Raw genomic sequence first — 17,836 nt, forward strand, 5'->3', positions numbered from 1 at the left:
CACTTTTTCATAGTTCTTAATAAATCTACTCAGTGTCTGTCAAATATTTTTTGTACGTAGTTATTATTCGTAAGTTGAACTTTGAAGTACATATTGCCTGCTGCATTTCCTTATCATTGTTCTGCACTACCTTCTCTCATTTGCATGAATAAATAAGACGTAAGTACAGAAAGATATTTGTAAAAAGTCCATCGCTTCAGAATAAATAAAAATTCTATCTCAATGCCATTTATGTTCTTCTTTGGCATACAAACTAATGTAAAATACGGCGTTTTAAGCGGCACTGTGGTTAATATTTGCATTGTTTTGAGGTGCTATTAAATGCATCAATGCTTATTTGAGAAACTGCTGAGCTTTAAAATGAAGATCAAAGAGGTTTATTTAGTTAAGGACACCTTTGTTTGGGTAGCCACTTCGATCAAATAAACCAATATTGTAAGAATTCTCACCGAAATTAAATGAATGAATCTAGAATCACCATTAACTTACTCAAAGATTGAATTTCCTGTTTCGCACAACGTAAAGACTGCGCCTTTACACTTGACAGGCAGCAGATATTCCTAAAAGAACTAAAACGCGGGGGTGAACGGGAGCTGCCTGGGACTAACGCCGGGCAAGATAATTCTCGAGGCATTTCTGCATTCATGCTTTTTGCTCCACTCTATTTCCTAGAGAGTATAAACAAGTGATATGATTCTAGCCTAATGGTATCATATATTTAGCGCTTTTGCGAGGGGCCGAAACCATCGCCAGAAGGCTAGTATCTGCCTAAACCAAGTTAAAAAAAAAAAAAATTAATTTTTTTCCCCGTTCAAACACACGCGCTAGTGCAACACAGCGAGAGGCAGCGATTCAAACAGCCCCGCTTTTTTTCCTTATATCAGATGCTATAAAAAGCAGTGGAAGCCAAAGCAGTGATCCTACACGCGTGTGCAGAAACTGACCTCATATTGGTATATAATAACACCACTTGCAAAAGTATTTTGCATTTTAAATTGACTGTAAAATAAATTATCTGGAACATACTGCGCTTTCAAAGATGACCAGCAGCACAGAACTGGTGATAACCAGGGGAACTCGTTAGGAATAAAGTGCTTTCGCCTCAGTTTTAGCCCAGCGCCCATTGGACACTACCTTAGGGCGTAACTGGTTAAGGTTGGTGTGCTAGTGGCTTTAGTTTTATGGCTGAGGTGGTGATATTTCCCGACCCGACGTGCCGGGACTCAGAGCCCTCAATCCCACACCAGCTGCCTCGGGACAGGTTATGCACGGAAGCATGGCCCATAGACGGAGAAAATTCTGAATTAAACAGAATCCGAATCGTATCTGAAGAAAACTCACTCAGGAGGAAAGTATGTGTAGTTTTCCATGTAGAGAACAGAATTCTCAGCTAAGAGGGTAAGCAACATGACTTCCAAGCAACCCAAAATCCCAGAAGGCAAAAACGCGCTGATCTAAGGGAACCAGTCCGTTTACACTGATTCCCAGAGCAGTTCCCAGCTCACCCCTCGTTTCTGATAGGACAAGATTGGCAAACTAGAAATTTAAAGTGGAGGAGAGAGTATTACCTTTTTTACCAGGTGCTCTTGTTAAAACGCCAAATTCTCCCTTTCACTCTAATTTGCAGAAACATTTTCGTGAGCCAAGGGAACAATCCTGCAAGGACTTGTATTGAAAAAGTTCAGGGAGTATAGGCACTGCTTACAAATGAAGTTTACAGCGATTTTTGGGGCTGTCACTTTCAGCAGAAAAGAAAATGTTTTTCTATATAATGAACATGAGGTAATAAACTAAGCAAACTGTCGCTGACTTTGGTTGGGAGATTTGTTGAAACTGTTTCTACAGTTCATTGATCTGGGATCAAAGAAAGAAAGGTGTGTTTTGAATCTAAGCCGAGAAAGTAAAAGCTCCCTGGTTTGTACAGAATATGTTGGCAGTTTGTGACCCTTTCAGTAACCCTAGCGTCATAGATAGATTATCTCACCTCTTTCCTAGATTTTTGTTTTGACTGTTTAAGTATTTTCGAATTGTGACTTTAAACACACAGCACGGGACTGCCTGTGATTCCAGCCTCACTCTTTGCTTTGAGCTCACTTCCCCGTAGAGTTTAATAGAGGGCTTCTTCTGACACTCCTGAAACCTTCGTGGTCGCACGACTCCTGGGGTCATTCGTTAACTTTCCCAACCTAACAATGCCGCCGAGAGTTCATCCTTCTGATTTATTGACCTTTTAAACCCGCCGGTACACAGCGCAGGGGCGCGGAGCGGGGATCCTCCGGCGAGAGATGTGTTTCTATTTCAGGTCCATTACAGAATGCGGTGTTGGAAGTGGTGCTCCCAGCGTTATCAGAGCCGACCACAAATGCCACATGAAAAGCAGCAAACATCCGGAGGGTTTCCTGCAAATCGAGCAGTTTCTCAAGACAATAATTTTTTTTTTTTAACGTGTATTTAAAGGCAACACGCTTTGCCTCTTTAAAGCAGTTCAAAACCACTAAATGAAAGCAGCCCAGCCGGACAGTGCTGCACAGTGCAAGAAATCTCCCCGAATGAAGACTTTTAGGGAGTTTGCGTTAGGCAAGTGCATGGATTGCAAAGGCCCTGTTCAGGAATAATCCACTATTGACTGGGAAAAAAAAAACAAACACCCCCAAAATGAAAAATGTCCCTTTGAGAAACTCCATCGAAACAGCATTAATTATTGTACAGCAAGGTAACAGTCCCTAACATTTAAAAAGTGATTTTTTTCTCATCTGCCTCACTTTAATCTGCAAATTGCTTTCTAGCAAACGTACACACAAAAAAGAGGAAAGCTTGGGGCTCACACTGCCCGCAGCACCCGGAGCGGGGCCGCGTTGGTGGAAACGCGTCCCGTGGCCGCGGACTTGGCAGCTGCGGAAAGAGAAAATAGGCTGTGGGACGGCACGGCCCCGCACAGGGAGCTGCCGGCATCTGTGCGCGGCCGCTTTGCAGGGTGGTAAGCAGTGGTGTACCCACATTTTAGGACTGATGGGCTCACAGAGGGGGAAGCGGGACGTACTGGACTCCCACGCCGAGGTAAGAGTCCTTTCGCCGCCCGGTGCACACGAGCGGGGTCCCCCCTGACAAGTCACCCTCTCCAGCCGGCAGGTTGGGGACGTGGCGGGCAGACTCCCCGCGCCTGGCCCCTCTGCTCCCCGCTTGACCCTTTATCCTGGCGCTCCCCCTGGGTTTCCCTTGGGGCGGCCCTCTTTCCCGCAGCCCCCACGATGCCGGGTTGAAGAAGGGCGAGTCCCGGCACTGATCAGACGGGAAGTCTGAAAGGGGCCAGCGAGAGGTGCCGTGCATTTATCTGTACAGGAGCCCCGGGCTCAGCCGCAGCCAAACCCCCCGGGGCCCGTGCAGGGATGTCAGTGAGTGCCTTTGGCCAGGCTCAGCCCTGAGTCTGGCGAGCTCACAGGAGAAGGGAGAGCCCTGAACCGCCTATTTCCCTCATCCTGTATTCTCGATTCTCTAAGGAAATGCAATCCTTACATATATATATATATGTATATATATATATATGTACATATATATATATATATGTATACAGCTTGCAGTCTGTCAGTCCTTCAACTACATAGTGACATGAACCATGCCCTGTCATTGCACTGGCGGTCAGAAAATTTCCTTATCTGAAGGAAATGGCTTTTCAATTAAGTTATTGAACGTTTGCATTAATGCTGAATTCCGATGGTACACATTCTGGAGGGCCTGCAGTGGAGGGGAGAGCCTCCACCATACCTTCTCCTAGGAAGGAGTTAACTCTACCACTAACGGGAATGCTTGGGGTTGGCTTTAGGGCGCCTTCCCTGCTCCTGTCTGAAGGCATAAATCAAATGTATGGGAATCAATGGGAAATGACCTGTTTAACTGACACTAGAGCTAGGTAGCCCTGCAACACCTATTCCAGACAGATAATACATGGACCCAAACAAATTCCAACGAAGCCAATGGCAAATGCTTCTGGGTTTAAATAATATTGAAGTGACATTATTTTTACAGAAGAAGCCTAGAAATGGCACTTTCCTCAAACTGCTAATGATATAATGTAGACCCAAGGCTCATCACCCATTCATATTCATAAATTTATTTACTCCTTTAATATAAAGATCAATTAATGAGACTAAGATCACAGAGCCGATGCATTTTCCTCTGTAAAATAAAATTCCAACAGTTGAATTACATGAGTTTCCAACTTCATTTCAGTTTCTGTGCAGTTCGGTTTGAGAATGAGCTGCATGGGGCCACAAAGCTCTGTGATAGCAGGGACCAGATAGAACTCCCTACATTTGAATTTCCAATAACAGAAATCCTGTTAGTTTTCATATGTGAGTACATAAAAGTCATTAAAAACATAAAAACAAAAAAAGAGAACACTTTACACAATGCTGGAGCCACTCCAAAAGATCAGGGATCTGAACAGAACTAAACAATTTGGCCTAGCCTCTGTATTTATGCTGGTTTTATGTCAGCAGAGCTCCTGCTAACTTTTGCTACAGTAAGATTTATTCTGACATGCTAGATGCTAAAAGTGATGGCTTAGGGAAGGACAAGTCATATACTGTACAATGAAAAAGCTGATCCCAGTTACATTGAAGTGAAACAAATTTTTTCATTGGCGTCACACAGCTCCCAGAATATCCTTAACAACACCAGCAGAATGAATGTCATGGGTGTTCTTTGGAAGGTAGGCTATGCTGCTATATATATTGCTACTTTAGTCTTGTAATATATATCTATATTTTGGATTTTTTTAGTAGACATAAATAATTCATAGTAATTTGAAAGTGTCAAGTTCTTTATCCTCACCCAGAATTAAATTTTTACATTATGCAAATGAGAAAGTAGCTGGGCTTGGAACTGGGCAGTTACTTCCAGTATGCCAGTTACTTGTGGTCACAGAAGAGATAATCTGAGATTTTAACATATGGAAGTAATCCTACGCTAACCATTTAGCAGAAGTATGTTAGTAGTACTAATAAAATTACTAAATGACTAAATCCAAATGTCAGCAGCTTGCCACCTGCAATTCTGCTGAGTCATCAGTGATGAACAGGTAAGATCAGAGAGAAATTAAGAATGGATTTAAATCGCTAGCAACATGAAAGATGAATAAAACCTTTTTCCAAGATAGACTATATGGTACATTTATTTTAAAATAAATTCATAATTCCTGAAATTAGAATTGTTTAAAATTACCTGTTCTATTACCTGTCCAAAAAGGGCATTCTTTATAATCAAGACATAGGAATACAAAATTTGATACTGTTTTTCAAAATAAAATACCTAATTGTTTAAGGTTGCAATTTTAAAAATTACCCAGTGGAAATGCTCTTGATTTTCATCATATAAAAGGTTTGAGAAATTAATTTGGTTTCATTTCTTGATAGCTACAGCTGTTCGATTTTATGATATTTATTTTTCTTGAGTACTCCTTATGTATAAATTTTAATTTTCATATTCATTATTTTCATATTTATTTCTTATTATTAAAACCCCTATTATGTCCCATTTAAATATTATTTAAAGCTGTAGATTATAACAAAAAGACATCTTTACTTCTTCCAAATCCAAAGCAGCCAATCTGATCACTTTTGCAGCACTATTTAGCACACTCAGAAGGCTTTCATTGACACACATCTATCTACTTGCTCTACTGAGCACAATGAACTCTACAATTTCTCTGCTTAGAATCCATTAATATTCAATGTTCTGAACATCTTTGACTACCACTGAGCCACTAAAGAGAAGGAAACAGCCCCTCATTGGATCATGCCTGGCACAACTAGTAACAACATAAAAAAAACAACTGAGCTTCACAAACCTCCAAGCTAAGTTGAATAATGCCAGTTGATGGGGTTTTTAATTCAATCATTATTACTTGGGCTTGAGATATGTTTAGAATTATCTAGCTGCAATTCAGCATTTACAGCTTTTTCACTTGTATAGCCTGCTTCTATTTGAGCAAAACCCAAGGCTGAAAAGTCCCCTTTTCTCCTGCTCTGTCCCCTTAACATCACCTTTTTATCTTCACAACATCCTTTGAAGGGTATTTACTGAAAGGATGAGAGAGAGGTTATCACACAGAACTGAAAACTTAAAAAGGAAGACCCGAGAATTTCAATAAACTTACTCTGCAGCCAGATCAAGGACTAGAGATCCTCACACCCACAGCAAACAACCTGCAAGATCTAAAACAATTTCTATCTAGCTATCTCCAGTTCACCAGTTCCATTAAGATACAATGTCTGTTCTAGATGTAAATGTTGCATGAACATTCAATTTACAAACCCTGTTTAAATGAGAAATTTAATGACCTTTTCAGCTTTTAAAAATTCAGTCCAATCTTCTTGAGGAGAGGGTAATGTAGTACCTAGATGCACAGTGTTGACAGACTTCTACCACTAAAACATGGAGAGGTTTGAATTAATAAAGCAAGTTGGCTTACTAGAGAGCTTTAATTTCTGGTCTTATATTTGTATAAATATCCTTGCTATAAAATGACAGCATATTCCTACTTCTTTGATTCAGAAGAGCATCCTACAAAAAGTAAAGGTAGTAAGTTGTTCAGCACAGGATAAAATGAGAAATGCCTAAGAAATATTAACCAACTACACTGGCTGTATACAAAGGCCAGAATTGGAACTGAAGCACACCAAAATTATTTGACACAACTGTAATACCTATATTTCCATAGGCATCTCTTTCCAACAGTCTCTTAGCCTTCCCTCCCAGCTAGTGAAAAATGGCAATATTTATATTGCAAGCCCTATTCTACTTTATATGCCAGTACATGCAGGTGCTTAAATACCATGACAGTCCATTTGAAAATAAAATCTGAACTAAGACAACCCAAGACAGCTAGGTAGTTCAGTTGACAACCACTCAACCACTCACCAGAGGGAGCCCATTTTCACTTACTACCTTGCTGGGGCCTCTGAACTACCCTGCAAAAAACTCTACAGCTGCCAGCTAAGGGAGCCACACAGACATACCGTGAACAAGAAAGGACAGCATAAAGGATTTTTGTATCTGATTGATTAATACTTTCTGCAGTTCAAAAGGTTTTTTACTGAAGAAGTTGCTGTATTTGCCTTTCAAAAAAGTCTTACCTTTTCAATAGAAAAATAATTTTTTTCCAAAGGAAGACACTTCTCACTTTACCTTATCTCAAGGGGAAGAAGAAGCCTTCTAAAATATTAGGTAACTCCCATATATTCTTTAAAGTCCAACTGAAAAACTTTAGCAATATAATTTGCATTTCAACTAAGCACAGAATTAAGTCTGAGGTCATAGCTAACACTGGAACATGTCCTGTTCAGGAAGGACCTGCAGCTCCTTCCAAGGCCAAACTGTGTGCACACACAGTGTTTGGAACAGGGCATGATATAGAGGTCCCTTAGCAGTTTTCAAAACCTGACAGAGTGGCAAAAATGGGTTTTTTGTTTGTTTATTTTGCTATTTTGTTGTTTGATCTGTTTTGGTGGTGTGTTTTTGGTTTGTTTTTGGTGGTTTTTTGTTTGTTTGTTTGTTTGTTTTTAAAATTATTATTATTTTTTTTAAATTAATCTTAGCCAGGTAAACACAAGATCCATTTAGTAGCAAAACTATCCTTCTGCCTATCTAAACAGGAAAACCTTGCTAGTGAAGATGTAGTTACATCAGCAAGCATGTGCATACAAGATTACCTACAGTTTCATATCTCCTGGTATCTGTCCTTTTTTCCTTCAGTATCATGAAATATTATCAAGTTGTTACTTTTGCTTCTAGTGTCTTCTTTGTTCTTCATGTTTGTTTCTTAATTATTGATTAATACATTTCCTCAGCACTTTTCTTTTCACAGATACTGCTAGCCAGCAGTCAGTAGTTGCCACAGCACAGACCTGAACTACTGATAAGTAAAAATCAAGCCCATTGATTATTTCCTTTCCACAGAAAGCAAATCCATCAGTGCAATTACTTTTAAAATTTCCCTTTCAGGTTTGCAACAGTGCAGCCACACATTTTTTTGCCATTTGTCAGACTAATTCAACAGCAAAATATGAGCAACAAAAAATTTATCTGGGTAAGTAATACTTGTATGTAAGTTGATAATTAATAGCTGTACTAATTATTTAAAAATAATTCTTTGGATTTTCTTTGCAGCCTGTAGCTTCAGAAACATACTGAAATGCAGTCAACTGATTTTTATTTGAAGGTGTGGCTGCAGAACTAAGGTGGGCTCTATTACCAGTCTTTAGAAGGGTTCTATATTAATGGGGACTCACTAGTCTATCATAGATACTGAACCTTAACACACCACTGGCTAGACACTAGCTTACCATAACTTCACTGTACATCAGTGCCAAATTAACCTGAAATTGAAATAAGAAGATAAGATAAAGTTATTCAGTTACTAAATTGCATACAGGCACGAGTATGGAATCTGGAGAATCCCTTTGACAGGTGCATACCAGGTTTATGTCTCAAAAGAGTTCTTACTGTTAGGCAAAAACAAAATGGTAAAATGTTCAGTAGGTTTTTTTACAATAAAGAGTTAAGTCACAGAACTTTATGTAGTATGATTACTGATTTTATGTATGTGTTTATAAACTACAGTTTTTGCATCACTAGCTCAGTGTGAAATGGTTAGTAGGCACGCATTTCTATTCAAAGTGAAAAATTACTAAAAGCTGTTTTTCCTTTGCTAGAGATCTTCAATAAAATGGAAACGTAAAAAACCTGGATTTGAAAGCCAGTAGATTGTGATATATGCTCAGATTCTCTCTCAAGCAGAAGCAGAAGATTACTTGCATGGCCCTTGAAGAAATACTCTCCGGGGCTTGCTGCATGTGTGCTTTCATATGTTGAATTCATTGGATTAAAACCATAGTGATGATAAAGAGGTGCATGACAAGTATTTTTTCTTATAGCCCTATAGTAAAAAACTAACAGGGCTGCAGCAGTGAGTGATTAGATAGCTGCAATGGCACAGCTTAAAAAACTTTAAACATAATACTGAAATATACAGTTGTCCAAGATGTGTACTTAATTAGCATTAAAAAAAAAATCCCTTTATTGCACAGACAAGGATTCAGACTACTGATTATTGGCTGCTTTTACAAGGCATAGATTGTTATTCATCTTTACCCACACAAGAAGTTTTTATAGGTTCACATATATTTAATGTGATTTCATGCACAGAATAGCCATACATTAAGGTCATGATTTATATAGTTGTAGGTCAGAATCTATACTACAATACTGAAATAAGAGGTGAGTAGAAAGACGTATCTATATGACAAAATTTGATAGTGGATACTGTGAAAAAACTTACTTTCTCTGCTCAGAAAATATCAGTGATATATCTTAGTAAATAATTCATTAATTATATTTTTAAAGAAAGAAATTAAATAATAATGAAAATTAAACACAATACTTGGCACCAGAACTTATTTGGACATGTCACTGGGAAGATCACAAGTGTTCAAGGTTACAATTTGAATTTCCAGCCAGAATCAATAAATCTATCCTAGTTGCTTTATAAGTGTAATACATTCACTAGGGATCATTTTCTTTCAAGAACCAATTATTATCCACTACTCTGTTAAAAATAATTTAAAAATGGCTAATCAGCTTGAATCTTAGAATAAAAGTTGGATGTAATGTCACTGGTATTAAGACCATTCAAAATCAGTTCTATAAATTCTACAACAAACTATTAAAAAACCAAAGTTCTCAATCCCAACTACTTTTTTTTTGTTTGTTTTGGTAAATCTAAGAGGAGGAGCTCTCATCAGGCTCCAGTTCCATGGAATAACTGCATGTTTAAACAGAAGAATGATCCAGGGGGGAAAAAGATGAAAACTACCATTTCAGACTATTTTCAAGGGTCTGCAACCAGGATCTACAGAAGCAGCTGAAGCTTCACCCCTCTCTCACAAGCTAAATCAGACATTGTTTTAAATGGCCATTGTATTAAGAACTGAAGCAAGACACTAAGGAGATACAACACTCTTTGAGAGTTCCTATGTGACTGAAACACTAGATGATCAATTAAAATTCATGATTATCAAGCCTCTGCCTACTGCTCTTACCTGGTAATTGAGGACATTCTGAAAAAAAGAATTCATACTTTTTTTTCAAACCCAGCTTTTAAAATATCATCTCACTTCAGAGGGCATTTATATATTACTTCTTCACACTACAAACGCTTTACAAAGATAAGTCAATATTGCTAACATTGTTCTGGACCTTTGGAAACTCAAATGACAAACAAGTGTTCCAACTAACTTGTCTAAAGTTGCAGAAAAAGGCCATAGATCATGTGCTGGTCTCTTTCCCCCCTTGAGTCACAAGCACAATTTCATGTCAAACTTAAAGAGACTGGTCTTAGATTCCCTTTCTCCCACCTTCCTGTTAAAACTCTGGGAGAATCAGAACATCATTAGGACACTTTAGCATATTTGTCGTTGGCAGGTGTCTAATCAGGGATTTGCAGTAACAGGTCAATTACGGTCAGCTGGGAAGAGGGTAAATCAATAGTCCACAAGAAACTTAGTAGTGAGGAACCCAGACCTTCACTGCTACTGTGCATTCTGTGAGCTGTTCTGGAACTACAGCTTAACTCTCCTTTCTTTTAAGCTAAATTACCTTTTTTCATATTGATCTTACAAAACTGCTAAGTGGCAAATAGTATATATGGAACAAAAATTGCAATATATTATATATATACACACTATATGGAGAGTATATAGGATAGGCATCAGTTCCTATTGTATACTGCTTATGACTACACAGCCAATATTAATGAACCTATTTTTTTCCATTATTTTTGCTACAAAAAGCGCTATGGCAAGCTGAAGACTGATTTTAAGTGAGTACCAACAACTCTGAGTACAACAAAAGAAAACTAGCAAATAATAAATAGTCAACTAATGTTTCATAGTTATTCTGCTGCTAAGTACTGCTGACTAAAATTCCAATTAGATAATTTGTTTTGCCTCTTTATAGTTTTATTGACGCAGTGACTTCATACTGGCTCTTATCTTAGGATTTGAAATAGTTTATTAAAGATAAGTAGGAAGAATCCCCTGGAAAAAATGTTGTGGTTTGTGGTTTTTTTTCTTAATTTCTTTTGCATTTTTAAGCTCTGGATAGTCCTACTTGTGAACTATTAAACTACAGCTATGCCCCTTCCAAGGAACAACTACCTTTTTGTGACAAAGGTTCTCTTATATATAATTTGCATAGAAATTTTGAATCCTCCTGGGAAGGCTGAAAGTCATCCATTTTCTGAACCACTTGATATGAAATTTGATAGCAAAGACACATGAATTTTTATATATGCCAGACTGTCCAGTATCACTAGTGGGAAGGGATTTTTCAATAAATTACAGGCAGAAGTTGTTCTTGATAATGGAGAAATTTTATTAAAGATACCAGAGTCGAAGATGGATCAAATAATGATGTTACAGGAACAAATTAAGGAAACAGAAATATTGGAAGCAGCGGACAATGCAGACATGCCTACAGTGTGGAATACCAACATTCCATGAAAATCAAAGGCAGCCAGTCCAGTTCAAGTAGAATTAAAAGAAACAACTAGGCCAAAAAGAAATGCAATAAAGAAGGAAGCTTGGGAAGGAATTAGAAAACTGATTGATAGATTTTCAGAATGTAAAATTTTAGAAGAATGTGAATCTGAGTACAATAACCCAACTATATCTGTTAAGAAACCATCAGGAGAATGTAGATTGGTAGCCATAAATTTACAATTACCATAAATCCAATAGTGAAAGTTATTCATGCCATTGTTGCCAATCCATATACATTATTAACAGCTTTAAATGAGGAGCATGGGTGGTTTACAGTGCTTGATTTGAAAGATGTCTTCTTTTTATATACCTCTAGAAAAAGAGAGCAGAAACCTTTTTGCCTTTGAATGGGAAAATCCCACTACAGGATGGAAAGCCCAATTAACTTGGCCCAGACTGCCACAAGGATTCAAGGATCGTCCTACTATATTTGGGAACCAATTGGTGAAAGTAATAGAAGGATGGAAGAAGGAAATAAATCTCAATGATAATCATTGGTATTACAATACGTGGACAATATTCTCATTGCTAGAGGAAATGAAGGTAGCTGTATCCAGGTAATGACTGAACTTTTAAACTTTTTGGGTCAAAGAGCCTGTAAGGTTTCCAAAAATAAGGCTCAAATTCTGAAACAGACCGTTGTATATTTGGGCTTTAAGATATCCCAGGGCAGACACAAGCAATCATTATGGAGGTTAAATTTAACAATGGGCTTATGTAACAAAAAAGTATGCAAATTAATGGATTTTGTCAGTAAGAGAACATGTTTGGAGGATTGATCCCCTGTGTTCTCAGCATGTTGAATAAAGAAATGTCTGCTTATTCACATCAAATCGGTGTTGGATGTTTCCTTCATCCCGTTTGGTGACACTCCTGCTCAAGCAGAGCCACTTAGAGCCAGTTGTCCACGATGGAGACTCCACAGCCTATCTGAGCAACCTGTCATGGGGCAGACAAGTAAGCCCCTGAAGTTCCTTCTATCCTTAAGTTTTTGGAACTTCAATGAAAAATTATGTTAATATTTATCTTTGACTTTAAAACCACCTTTCTAATTTTTCTTCATTCTATACTTAAATCCTTATTTTAATATTTCAATTTCATAATAAAGCTTTTTTCATTTTATGATTCGAAAACAAAACCAAAAATAATTTCTAAAATAAAATGGAAGAAATAAGTCTTTTACTAAGGAATTACACAAACAAATAATCTCTCAACAGTGCTCACCTTGAGAAAACATTGTAACTGCTCAATTCTGATTTCACATTGCACACTCTGATTATGATACTTCTTCCTAGTTTAATTTTCAACATCATACATAAATTATGTTAGTCCCATCGGTCAGCCTTGCAATGAAGAGAAGGCAGGTGTTCTAGTCAGTTTTGATATCAAATGCCTCATGAGCTATTTAATATTTCTAGTGAACAGAACAGACCAAATCTTCTGCATACACATACTACTTTGCTCACACAGAGATGTGAAAAGTTAATATTGATAAGTTAATATTAATGACAGCTAAGAAAAGTAACTATATGCTGAAAAGTTTATTTTTCAAATGAGTTTCAAGGATTTTTTTAACTCAAATGTTGGAGTTAAGAAAACTAAAATCAGTACTCAAATTTGAAAACCATTTCAAAAAGAAAATGACAGAGACATCTTTTGAGGAAGCATACAGTTTCCTCCTCACATTTAATAATCCGGAATCTCGTATGTTTAGTATTGACCTTGCAATTTATATGTAGATACATGACAGATCACAGGTGATTAACATCTCTTCAAGCATCTCTATCCTACCGCAGCTCTGCTTTAAGATACGCTGCTACATCCTAGAATACCTTTCCTAAATAAACTCCAGAAGGTAAATACTTAAGACAATAGCAAATGAGGGGTGAAAGAATGCAAGAACATCAAAGGTTCTCTGAGAGAGCTGAACCACAGGAGAAGCTTTGAACCCAGGTTAAAATGTCACAGGGTGCTACCTGAGCCCTACATTTATCAATTTAATTCCTTCAGAAGCAACAAATAAACTTTGTGACAAAGATAACGAAAATTTAAATCTGTATTTCTTTCTTAAAGCTGTCTTTGAAGTTACCTTATACCTTAATGTATAACTACCATTTTAGACACACACTTGAAAACAGTTAAAAAATTTCTCAGCAGTGAAAAAATGCAATTGTATTGAGCCACAGACACAACTCCCCCAAAAACCCTAATTATCATCAAATGGAAAAATAACAGTAAAACTATTTATCATTTAATTAAGAATTTTGGAAAATAGGTACCATTTTTCTACTCAAGGAGTGCATCTCTCTTCCCAAGATGAACAGCCACAGATATTAAATAGAGAAATCTTTCTAACAAAATAAGTAACACTACAAAAACTCAATTAATGAGAAATTCATAGCACTAGAAAATATGCCCAGTTTCATGGGCCAATCTTTTAGAGCAGGAATCTAATAGTGTGCTTGTGAATCTGAGTGTTAGTAGCCAAAGCCCAGTTTGCATTCGTATCTCTACTTAAAACAAAAAGACTCATTTCGTTGGTGTCAGTTCTTTGTACAGCAATACATAACCGAGAAGTGCTTCTAAAAATCTCCCTCCCCAAAAATCACTCCATTTACTGAGGTATCTAAACAATATTTTTTAATTTTTCAAGTCTTGGTGCAATCCTATCCCATGAAAAATACTCCCTCAAACCCTCCCTGTTCACACAGTGGAAGGATGGGCAGGCAGACAGCCCTAGTTATTGTTTTTCTTTTTCTCTTTTTCCCCCCCCCCCCCCCCCCCCCCCCCCTCCACTGCAGCAGACAAGAATACCATCTTCTGATGTACAATGAAGAGGGTGAGGAACGGGAAGGTCGGTTTTCTCATGCTTTCCATAATTAGAGAAGCCAAAGAAAAAAACAGGTGGTCTGTGATGATATAACTGTGAATTAGCAAAAGTCATATTTTTCAGAAGATAGCTATATAGGATATATAAATATGATGGAAGAATATATTGCCAGCTGACTGTTTGGAAAGGATACCAACTTGATTTACTGTATAGAAATTTCTAGTGAGAATTTTTAGTTGTCTCAACAATAAATGACTTGTTTTTTTCTCACATGGAGCACACCAAGAATGCTTTTAAGAACTTGTGAGCACATTAATTTAAAGAAAAAAATAGTTCTGGTAATAGTCACAGTTTAATAACTCACTGCTATACTTAGTCAGGTATGTTCACAGCATCAACCACTGCTTTTTCCACTTGCTAAGAGACTAATGCCAAACTCCACATAAATATGCAGAATCCTATGACCTTAAGTTTGAATTTTATTTCAGCATATTGTCCTCAGGTATTTGGAACCAGAACAATGATGAGTTTAACTGCAAAGAATATGTGAAATACACAACAGTTATTGTTGAAACAGATGGAGTTGGCATTGAAACAAAACATTTCTGGAATTTTGTTTATTTTATACAGTATGGGAATAAGAAAACACACGCTGCATCTTTGAAGGAGTGAAGGGAACTGGGTATCCCAGATGATGAAATGTAGATTAGTTGCCTGTGATAGTTCTTAAAGACATGGCTAATTTCTCTCAAGCTGTAGGACTTGGGAGTATCGTGGTGGCTCAGAGTAGGGTACAGATAGAGAGTTTCATTCTACAGACTGTCATGCTCAAACACCCCTTCCCTGGAGAAGCTGTGTCTATGACCAAGGACAACATGAAATGTTTTGAAACAGATTTATAAAAAATAGTGTGAAAATGGAAAGGTAAATAATCCATAGGGTTTATTCGCTAATAGGTCTTAATAAAGGAGAAGTTTATAGAAAATTCTGTTTAAGGAGTGTAAATCACACAGTTATGCAAACAGAATATATTTTCTGCAAGTATCATGGAATCTGACAAGTCAAGCCTCTGCAGAAGTCTTTCAACCCTGCTTCAATAAATATTATATGCTAACACACATGTTGTTATGAAAACCAGATTTTAAATTGAACTCCCATGTTCAAATCTGCCTTCTTGAACACTGGCAAGTGTTATTGTTTGGTATGATTTTCTGATAAAAAACTTGTTCTAAGGCCCTTTAGGAGAGAGATCACTGACTTTTAATCCAAAGAGTTTATGAACAATATATGTACATTCTTGTTTCAGAAATACCTGTCAACAATGCTGTACAGCAATTCCAAGCAGACTATCTGCGTAAAAGATAAGCAGGTTTAGCCAAACATGCCTTTATCCGGGACTGTAATGCATACACAGAGTCCTGAAAAACTTCCAACTTCAGAAGTTTGATGTTTATTTTGGAGTACCTATATCAATAACATCAAAACATGCCACAAAGGTACTAACTGATCATCTGCCTGACAAAGTTGAAATGGAATGTTTTGCTTTTAAATCTGAGAAGGAATAAAATAGAAGGAAATGAAAATGAACTTTCATATGCAGATCCACACAATAAGCTAACAAAAAGAATCTGAGAGCTAATTTAGGGAACCTTTCATTTTTGCCACCACCACAACTCTAGGATATTTTCATGTCTGAAAAATTAAACAGCTTCTGCATTTTTGGAAGGTAAATTCTGTCAATAGCATTCCATATATATCCTATATATCTTCTCATATATCCTAACCCTGTCATCTCAAGGTGATGCACTAAACAAAACAAGGAAAAATTTTAAAATGGAGTCACATCTACTAAGAAGAAGAAAAAAAGGTGCAAAAAGGTACATCTGCTTGGCTGACAGTTACGCAGCCGGTAATGGGCTGACAAGCTGCCCCAGCACAGAGCTGAAAATTATACTTCAGAGAGCAGAGGTGGGAGCTAAATACCAAATTTAAAACATTTATCTTCCTTCCAGGTAAGAGACAGCCTTCCACTAGATCTTTCTCTTTGAGTGTCTGTCCCACTATTATCCAGTCTTTGGCTGTTGCTCTACTATGACATCTTAGCCACATCCATGAGGATTGCTTAGTATGTTTCCTCAACCGTGTACTTCTTCTGTGTTAGAAATAGGATGATACATTTTTTATTTTGTTTAAATACAGGCCCATTCTGATCAAAGGGGATATATTTAATTACATGCCCGTTCCAGCCACTAACATGACTAGTCTGAATTTGCTTTTGTTTTATTCCCTATTATACCAACATTACAATTTTTTGTTTGTTTACTAACCACATTTTTTTCCAATCAACCTGGTTTGTTTCCTTTTTTAAAATTTATTTATTTTTTTAATTATTCTTCAGGTTGGATTGCCTGGGTTTGCAGAAGCTGACTGACTTACGATGACAGGAATAGTACCAAAGCTTGAAAAGAGAAATCCAAAACTATGCAATATTTAGGCTTAACTCCCCTTTCTACATGCAATATTGTTTTATAGAACAAGATCCTTAAAGCAGAACTCTCCTAATTCCATACAAAAAAAGCAACACGCTCTCTGAGAAACCATTAACTGTATTACTGCTTTTTACTAACAGTGAGACAAAAAGGGATGTAGTTGGGATGCTGTAGTGGAAATGGCTTGATTGCTACACCTTATATAATAAAAATTGAGTGTTTCAGAAATGCAACACTAATGAAAAGTTAATAGCAAACAAAGGGTAGGAAACATAGGATGCCTGCCACTGGAACCAGCCAAATGCCACCAATATACTAAATAAAACTTGGAAACTTTTATTGACTATCAAGCTCAGCATGTTGGAATAATAAGGAAGTTTGGAATTTCCTCTCTCATTTGGAGTGTCTTTGCAGAAATATCAGCTGGTAATTACATCAGACTGTGCTATGTATAGCTTTGTTGATTTACAGAGGTCTTTAGAAAGCACACACCCAATGTTTTTCTTCACATGAATAACCCTTATAGATGAACAACCTAACATATCCAAAGCTTGGAGAACGAGAGAGAACATTATTTTTTAAAGTTCAGGTCATTAGGAAGGATAATTGTTCAATTTCAGCATTATCAAATTGAGCTAATCTAGCAGAATTAATTTCTATTTATGACATTTTTTCTCCAGACTTCCAAGGGACAACTTCTTGCAACACATAGAAAGAATACTTATGAAGACAAGGTGGAATGCATGACTTCATTCCAATCCGTTCTATTAATGTAGTTTATCTGCTTTTATTTTTTCAAAATATATTTTAAGTTTTTGAATAATATTAATTTATTTTTGAACCATTATCTTTCTAATGTTAAATGAAAAAAAACCCCAACCACAACTAGAACTATGAAAACAAATGGAAACATTAAATTA

The sequence above is a fragment of the Empidonax traillii genome, unplaced genomic scaffold (assembly GCF_003031625.1).
Source record: "Empidonax traillii isolate 1590-97213 ecotype Southwest subspecies unplaced genomic scaffold, ASM303162v1 scaffold667:size605846, whole genome shotgun sequence".
NCBI lineage: Eukaryota > Metazoa > Chordata > Aves > Passeriformes > Tyrannidae > Empidonax > Empidonax traillii.